This window comes from Gorilla gorilla, chromosome 4, assembly GCF_029281585.2.
Source record: "Gorilla gorilla gorilla isolate KB3781 chromosome 4, NHGRI_mGorGor1-v2.1_pri, whole genome shotgun sequence".
Lineage (NCBI taxonomy): Eukaryota > Metazoa > Chordata > Mammalia > Primates > Hominidae > Gorilla > Gorilla gorilla.
Window position 1 is genome coordinate 185047817 of NC_073228.2, and position 7329 is coordinate 185055145.

At 49.5% G+C, this 7329-nt stretch overlaps 1 pseudogene; it reads left to right on the forward strand.

Annotated features, from left to right (window-relative positions):
• The first annotated feature begins 5006 nt into the window (after positions 1–5006).
• On the forward strand, positions 5007–7054 carry LOC109026787 (protein O-mannosyl-transferase TMTC4-like; annotated as a pseudogene).
• Positions 7055–7329: the final 275 nt, after the last annotated feature.

Here is a 7329-nt window from a genome sequence, read left to right on the forward strand (position 1 = left end):
CACTATCCTTGTACCCTTGATGGAGGCATTTAACTTGCCTGCAGTCACACAGCTAAGAGGTGACATAAATACAGGTGGGATTCAGGTGCAGGTGTCCTGACTCCAAAACTCAACTGCCTTCCACCAGCTACATGATCTCTTCTGAGTCTGAGCCCCAAAGACTTCACTGTAGGCTGATATTTTGCAAGTTTCTCAACTGCCAGATGGGGTCCCAACAACCCCCTTCACCCCTCTCCCAGAAGACCCCGTCTGGGTGGAGCACTAGGTGCCTCCCAAGCCCATCAGAGGAGGCTGATTTGAGAGGGTGGTTTGCAGCCCTGAGGCCCTCCAGACCCTGGGAGACAGGCTTGCCCTGGAGGAAGCCGCCCTTTCCAAGCGCTCAGTAGGCCCACCCAGTTCCGCACGCTCCTTCACAATCTCCATGCACTTGGCCCTCAGTCCAGACCTAGAAAGAAGATTCTATGATCAGCTCATTTGCAGATGAGGAAACCAGGCAGGGTAGGAAGTGGGAGGGTCCCACCAGACAGACCCTCAGGTACTAGTGCCCCTACCCCCAGGCACCCCTCGTGGCCATGCCCACCTGCCTCTGCGGGGCAATGTCGATACTTAACCCTAGCAATCCTGAATTACTGTGCCCTGGGCCGGCAGGTGCCAACTCCTAGACTCTTCGTGGTCATTGCACGGTAGGTTCTGTTGTCTTGTTTACTGGTGAAGACACCGAGGCTCCTCGGGTGTGCTGGGGCTGACCTGGACGCATGCTCTGGTCTGGCTCTAATGACCCACAGTGGGAACCTCATGCAGACAACGCCCCAGCACCTTGACTTGCATGATGCCCACTGGAAACTCACGCCCGACCCTTAGGTTGGGCTCCCAGCAGATGACTCTGAAGCAGAGACTTGGTTTTTTCATTTTGTTTGTTTGTGTTTTTTGGAAGGGTTTTGCTCTGTTGTCCAGACTGGAATGCAGCAGCTCGATCACGGGTCACTGCAGCCTCCTCCTCCTAGACTCAAGCGATCCTCCCACCTCAGCCCTCCGAGTAGCTGAGACTATAGGCACACACCACCAGGCCATGCTAATTTTTTTTCTGTGTTTTTTTTCCTGTTGTTGTTTTGCAAGTAAGGGGTTTTGTCACGTTGTGCAGGCTGGTCTTGAACTCCCGGGCTCAAGCGATTCACCTGCCTTGGCCCCTCAAAGTTGTGGGATTCAAGGGCCATCGTGCCCGGCCTTGAAGCAGAGCTTCATGTGCAGGAAGGTTTTGGGGGAGTGCTGTTGGGATCAGCATCTTCAAGGGAGGGAGGGAGGCGTGACTGGGCAGAGGGAGGAGCTGAGCGGCAAGACAGTTACCACTGAGGCCTCAGCCCACCCCAGGGCTGCTGGGAGTAGCCTGCAGGAACGTCCAGTGGAGGTGAGGCTGAGGTGGGAGGGCCTGGCCTTTGTGCCCCTGTTCCAATCAGTCTTTGGGTTCTGGCTGCTTCCAGGGAGGAGGCGTGGCCCTGGGTGAGGCATTTCCCTTCCCCCAGGGCAATGCCTACAGAGGGGTTCAGTGCAGGCTGTGCTCCCAATGGAGGGGTGCGTCTGGTCTGGGTGGAGGGATCTGCATGGGGCATCACAGCATCCACCCCACTATGGTCACCAAAGACCCGTGCAAGAACCTTCCCAGCAGCACTGTTCTATTGCATAGACGTCCAAACTGGAAACTTCCCCAATGTCCATCAGTGGAGAATGGATAAACAAGGTGTGATGCTGACAATAGTAAACTTCCACCTGAGCCTTGAGCTCCTGGGAAACGGCGACTGTTAAGAAATCCTCCACCCTCTCAAGCAGTTTGAAAATTTTTCGAGGAACTTAGAACTACCCTTTGACCCAGCAATCTCATTACTGGGTTTACATCCAAAAGAAATAATTGTTTCACCAAAAAGACACCTGGCGCTTGTATTTTCATCGCAGTGCTGTTCACAATAGCGAAGCCACGGTGCCCATCCACGGTGGATTGCATAAAGAAAGTGTGGTACACATACACCATGGGATATGACACAACCATCAAAAAGAACGAAATCATGTCCTTTGCAGCAACATGGATGCAGTGGAAGCCATCATTCTAAGTGAGTTAAGGAAGGAACAGAAAATCAAATACTGCATGTTCTCACCTGTAAGTGGGAGCTAAACACTGGGTAGTCATGGACATAAAGATGGCAACAAGGGATGCTGCGGACTCCTAGCGGGGAGGGAGGAAGGGAGAGGGTAGGTTGTAAAACTATAGGGTGCTATGCTCAGTACCTGGGTGAGGGGATCATTCATACCCCAAACCTCAGCACCACACAATATACCCAGGTAACAAACCTGCAGATATACCCCTTGAATCCGAAATAAAAGTTGAAATTATTAAAAAGAAAATAGAAGAAATGCCCCACCCTCCTGTAGGCCTTTCCCCTGCCACATGGATAAGGCAGGATGGTGAACCCCTGTTGACCAACGATGAGGCCAGATCCAGACCCTCCAAATTCCCGATCTTCAACTCATGAGTGACTAGCTGAACTGTTTGTCCGCACTGACCAATCTGGATAAAATGCCTGTTGACTTGTCCATACTTTAGTCAGGCTTCCTGGTTCCCCACAGGCTGTGACCTTGGCCCACCTTGAGTAGCACGGGAACCCCTCTAACAGCCCCTCCTCAGAATCTCAATTTCAGGAGAACACTCCCTGGTGCACTGTCCCATCTGTCACTGCTCATCCCGCCCCACCTGCCGCGGTCTTTCTAGCCTTGCTGACGCCTCCCTGCAAATGTGAAGCCCTTTCTGTAGCCTGGGACAGGGGTTCTTGCTGTCAAAGGATGGACCTCTTACTGCAACAGCCCCCTCCCTACTGCAGGGGGCTGTCCTCAGGCTGGAGTGCAGTGTTGCCATCTCAGCTCACCACAGCCTTGACCTCCCAGGCTCAGACAATTCTCCTGCCTCAGCCTCCCCAGTAGCTGAGACCGCAGCTGCGTGCCACCACACCTGGCTAATTTTTGTATTTTTCGTAGAGACCGGGGTCTCCCCGTGTTGCCCAGGTGGGTCTTGAACTCCTGGGCTCAAGTGATCCACTTGCCTCAGCCTCCCGAAGTGCTGGGATTACAGGCATGAGCCACACACCTGGCTGAGAGTGTGTTAAGATACTTAAAATCTCAGGCCAGGCGCGGTGGCTCACGCCTATAATCCCAGCATTTTGGGAGGTCCAGGCCAGAGGATCCCTTGAGGCCAGGATTTCAAGACTCACCCGGGAAACAAGAGGAAACCCTAGTCTCCACAAAAAATAAAAGAAAAACTTAGCCACAGCGGCAGTGAGCTATGATTGTGACACTGCACTCCAGCCTGAGCCACAGAGGAGAACCTGTCTCAAAAAAATAAAACGTAAATAAAAATGCCTATCTCTGGGCTCCCCCTCAGAGTCTGTTTGCTAGGTCTGGGCTGAGGTCCAGGAATTTCCATTTCTAACAAGTTCCCAGGAGATGCTGCTGCTGCGTGCAGAACCTCAGCCACAGGGGAAGGTAGCTTTCTGTGACTTGCTGTTTACTACTTGTTAAAATTCACTGAGACATTGGATGATAAGGTGTAGCCTTGTGTGGTTGAGATCTAAATGATTCTTGTTGTGTATAAAAGATAGCCCAGCAGCTACAGGTTTATTGCCTTGGAATTTATTAACCTGTTTTGTATCAAACTTAGCATTTATATCCATCCTTCTTCCTCCCTGAGTGCATAACCCCGCTTCTCTAACTCCCCATGACTCAGACTCGCCATCCTGACAATTCCCTCATCAATGAGCTATACGCCTTTGCGTGTGTTTGCTGTGTAAGTACATGACATATTGATGAGATACACACTATGTATATGTGTTGTTAATGTTTCAAAGATTATGCTTTCATGGCAGAAACATCTATATATATGCTCCAAGACATGTATGGTTGTTCCTTACATCACCATAGTATAGGAAACCTGGAAGGAAACAATTCAAATGTGATCACTAGGGGTGTGGGTACACAGCACATGGTCTATCCACGTTATACACTCAAAAATAGTGAAGTGTGGGCCTCTAGGCATGGCAGAGGGCAGAAGCTGGCAAATCTGTTCCCACACCCAAAAGTATAAAATGGGACAAAATTGTCAAGAGCAATCATTTCAGAGCTCTCAAAATTGATCAAAGGCAAATCATCAAATGGAGAAACATATACTCATAATAAAAAGCTGCCAGAACTTCTAGTTAGAACAGCAGGACTTTGCGGCCTTCTTGCCTGGAGCTGCTGTCATTCTGGCACCCTGCCCTGATATCCTAGGCTGGGCCGGCCTTGAAAACCAGTAGTCTCACCCGCAAAGGGGGCTGATTTAATTTGGAACTGGGAAAAAAACTCAGACCTGCTGATGAGATGGGATTGTTCCCTTGATTTTGACCCCCTTCATGGGTGGGAACTGGAGAGGCTCGTTTCACTCAGCCTGCTGGGTGGGGGGTGGGGGGGTGGGGAACACTGCATCTATGAAAAGATTTTAAAAATTGCCATGTATGGTGGCTCCCACTTGTGGTCCCAGCTACTTGGGAGGCTGAGGTGGGAGGAACATTGAGCCCAGGAGTTTAAGGTTGCGGTGAGATGTGAGTCCACCACTGAATTCCAGCCTGGGCAACAGAGTGAGGCCTTCTCTCAAAAAAAAAAAAAAAAAAAAAAAAATTGCATCGTGTGAATATACTGATGTGGGAGGTAGAAAGAAATTATTTAGGCAGATAGTGAGGGCAAAAGAGTCCTTGGCAGAATTTCCCTTCTAACAAAAAGCAGCCTCCAAAATCATTTCTTTTCTAACAAAAAGCAGCCTGAAAAATCGAGCTTGAAACATAGAGATAAGCCAGCTGGAAGCCTGCACGGGGGAACGCTGGCAGCCGCGCCAGTAGAAAAGGGCCAGACATGTCCCACACGGAGGGTCCATCCTCCCTTTTTTGGTTACCACATGTACAGTAATAAAGAAATGGGCAACACTCTCTTCTTGTTCTCTTTCCTCGGCTACTGTAAAGCATTTAGAGACAGTAACAAGGAGGGAGCACGTTCTTCCACCTTCTGGGTGCTGCTGAGCATCTTTCTGGGAGCAGTGGCCATGCTGTGCAAAGAGCAAGGGATCACCGTGCTGGGTTCGAACGCTATGTTTGACATCTTGGTGAGAGGCAAATTCAATGTTCTGGAAATTGTCCAGAAGGTACCACATAAGGTCAAGTCATGAGAGAATCTTGGCATGCTCAGGAACCGGGGCCTCCTCTTCAGAATGACCCTGCTCGCCTCCGGAGGGGCTGGGATGCTCTCCGTGCGCTGGAGGATCACAGGCCCGGGCCCACCCCCGGGCGTGCCGGCCTTCACCGAGGAGGACAACTGGGCCTCCTTTGCCGACCGCATGCTGGCGAGGGCCATAAACGACAATTACTCCTATTCATTGAATGCCTGGCTGCTGCTGCGTCGCTGGTGGCTGTGTTTTGATTGGCCAGTGGGCTGCAGCCCCCTCGTGAAGTCCGTCAGCGACTGGAGGGTAATTGCATTCGCAGCGCTCTGGTTCTGCCTAATCGGCCTAATACGCCAAGCCCTGTGCTCTGCAGACGGCCACCAGAGAAGGATCCTTACTCTGGGCCTGGGATTGCTCGTTATCCCGTTTCTGCCCGCAAGTAACCTGTTCTTCCGAGTGGGCTTCGTGGTCCCGAGCGTGGGGTGCTGTGTGATGCTGCTTTTTGGATTCGGAGCCTGAGCAAACACACCGAGAAAAAGCAGCTCATCGCTGCCGCGGTGCTGGGAATCCTACTCAGCAAGACGCTGAGATGCTGAGATGCGCGGCGGCGAGTGGCGGAGCGAGGGACGGTTTTCAGAGGCGCTGTGTCTGTGTGTCCCCTCAATGCTGAGGTTCACTGCAACATGGGCAGAAACCTGGCTGCTAAAGGCAACCAGACGGGCGCCCTCAGATACTACCGGGAAGCTGCAGCTTAAATCCCAAGTATGTTCATGCCGTGAATAATCTTGCAAATGTCTTAAAAGAAAGGAGTGAGCTACAGGAAGCTGAGGAGCTGCTGTCTTTGGCTGTTCGAATGCAGCCAGACTTTGCCGCTGCGTGGATGAGTCTAGGCATAGTGCGGAGCAGCCTGAAACGCTTTGAAACCGCCGAGCAAAGTTACCCGACGGCGAGTAAACAGAAGGAAATACCCAGATGGTTACTACAACCTCGGGCGTCTGCTGATCTCAATCGCCAGGTGGATGCCTTGAATGCGTGGAGAAATGCCACCGAGCTGAAACCAGCGCGCAGCCTGGCCTGGAACAACGTGGTTACACTGCTCACGACACAGGTAAGGCAGCCCAGGCCGAGGCAGTTGGAAGAGACGCACTGGAATTAATACCTAAGGATCACTCTCTCATGTTCTCCTTGGCAAACGTGCTGGGGAAATCCCAGAAATACAGGGAATTGGAAGCCTTACTCCTCAAGGCAATTAAAGCAAATCCAAATGCTGCAGGTTACCGTGGTAATTTGGCTGTGCTTTATCATCGCTGGGGACACCTAGACTCGGCCAAGAAACGCTATGAAGTCTCCTTGCAGCTTGACCCCACGGCATCAGGAACTAAGGAGAATTACGGTCTGCTAAGAAGAAAGCTAGCGCAAATGCAAAAGAAAGACGCTGATCCTTTTTCCTTCATGTTTGGAGTCTGAGTGTGTGTGTGCATGAGGCATATCTTTAATAGTATGTGGTTACATTTAACCATTTAAAAGTCTCAGACATGTTATTTTATTGATTTTTTCGGTGCAAAAAGATGATAGCACCAGCAATATACTCTTGAATGCTTGATATGATTTTTCATTGAAATTGTATTTTTTCAGGCAACTCAAATGTAATTCTAAAATTCCAAAATTGTCTTTTTAATTAAACAGAAAAAGAGAAAAAAATTATCTTGAGCAACTTTTAGTAGAATTGAACGTACATTTGGGATCTGAGCCTTGTCGTGTATGGACTAGCACTATTAAACTTCAATTATGACCAAGAAAGGATAGACTGACTCCTACAATTTGTATAAATATTGAATGTGTCTGTATATTAGCATTTTTATTTAATAACAAAGCAAATTAAGATTCTTGTTTTTTTAATCTCTCTTTTTTTAAAGCAATACACTGTGAACTTTGTTTGTAAGAAAATATTTATTTGTATTTTTATGTCTGGAATAGGGCAAATAATCGAACGAGGAATGGAAATTTTAATATGTAGTACATCTACGTGCTGTTCCCCACAGGAAGAAATTAACTCTTGCGTAGTTTTGGATGCCCTGACTTGTGCAATTTCAATATGT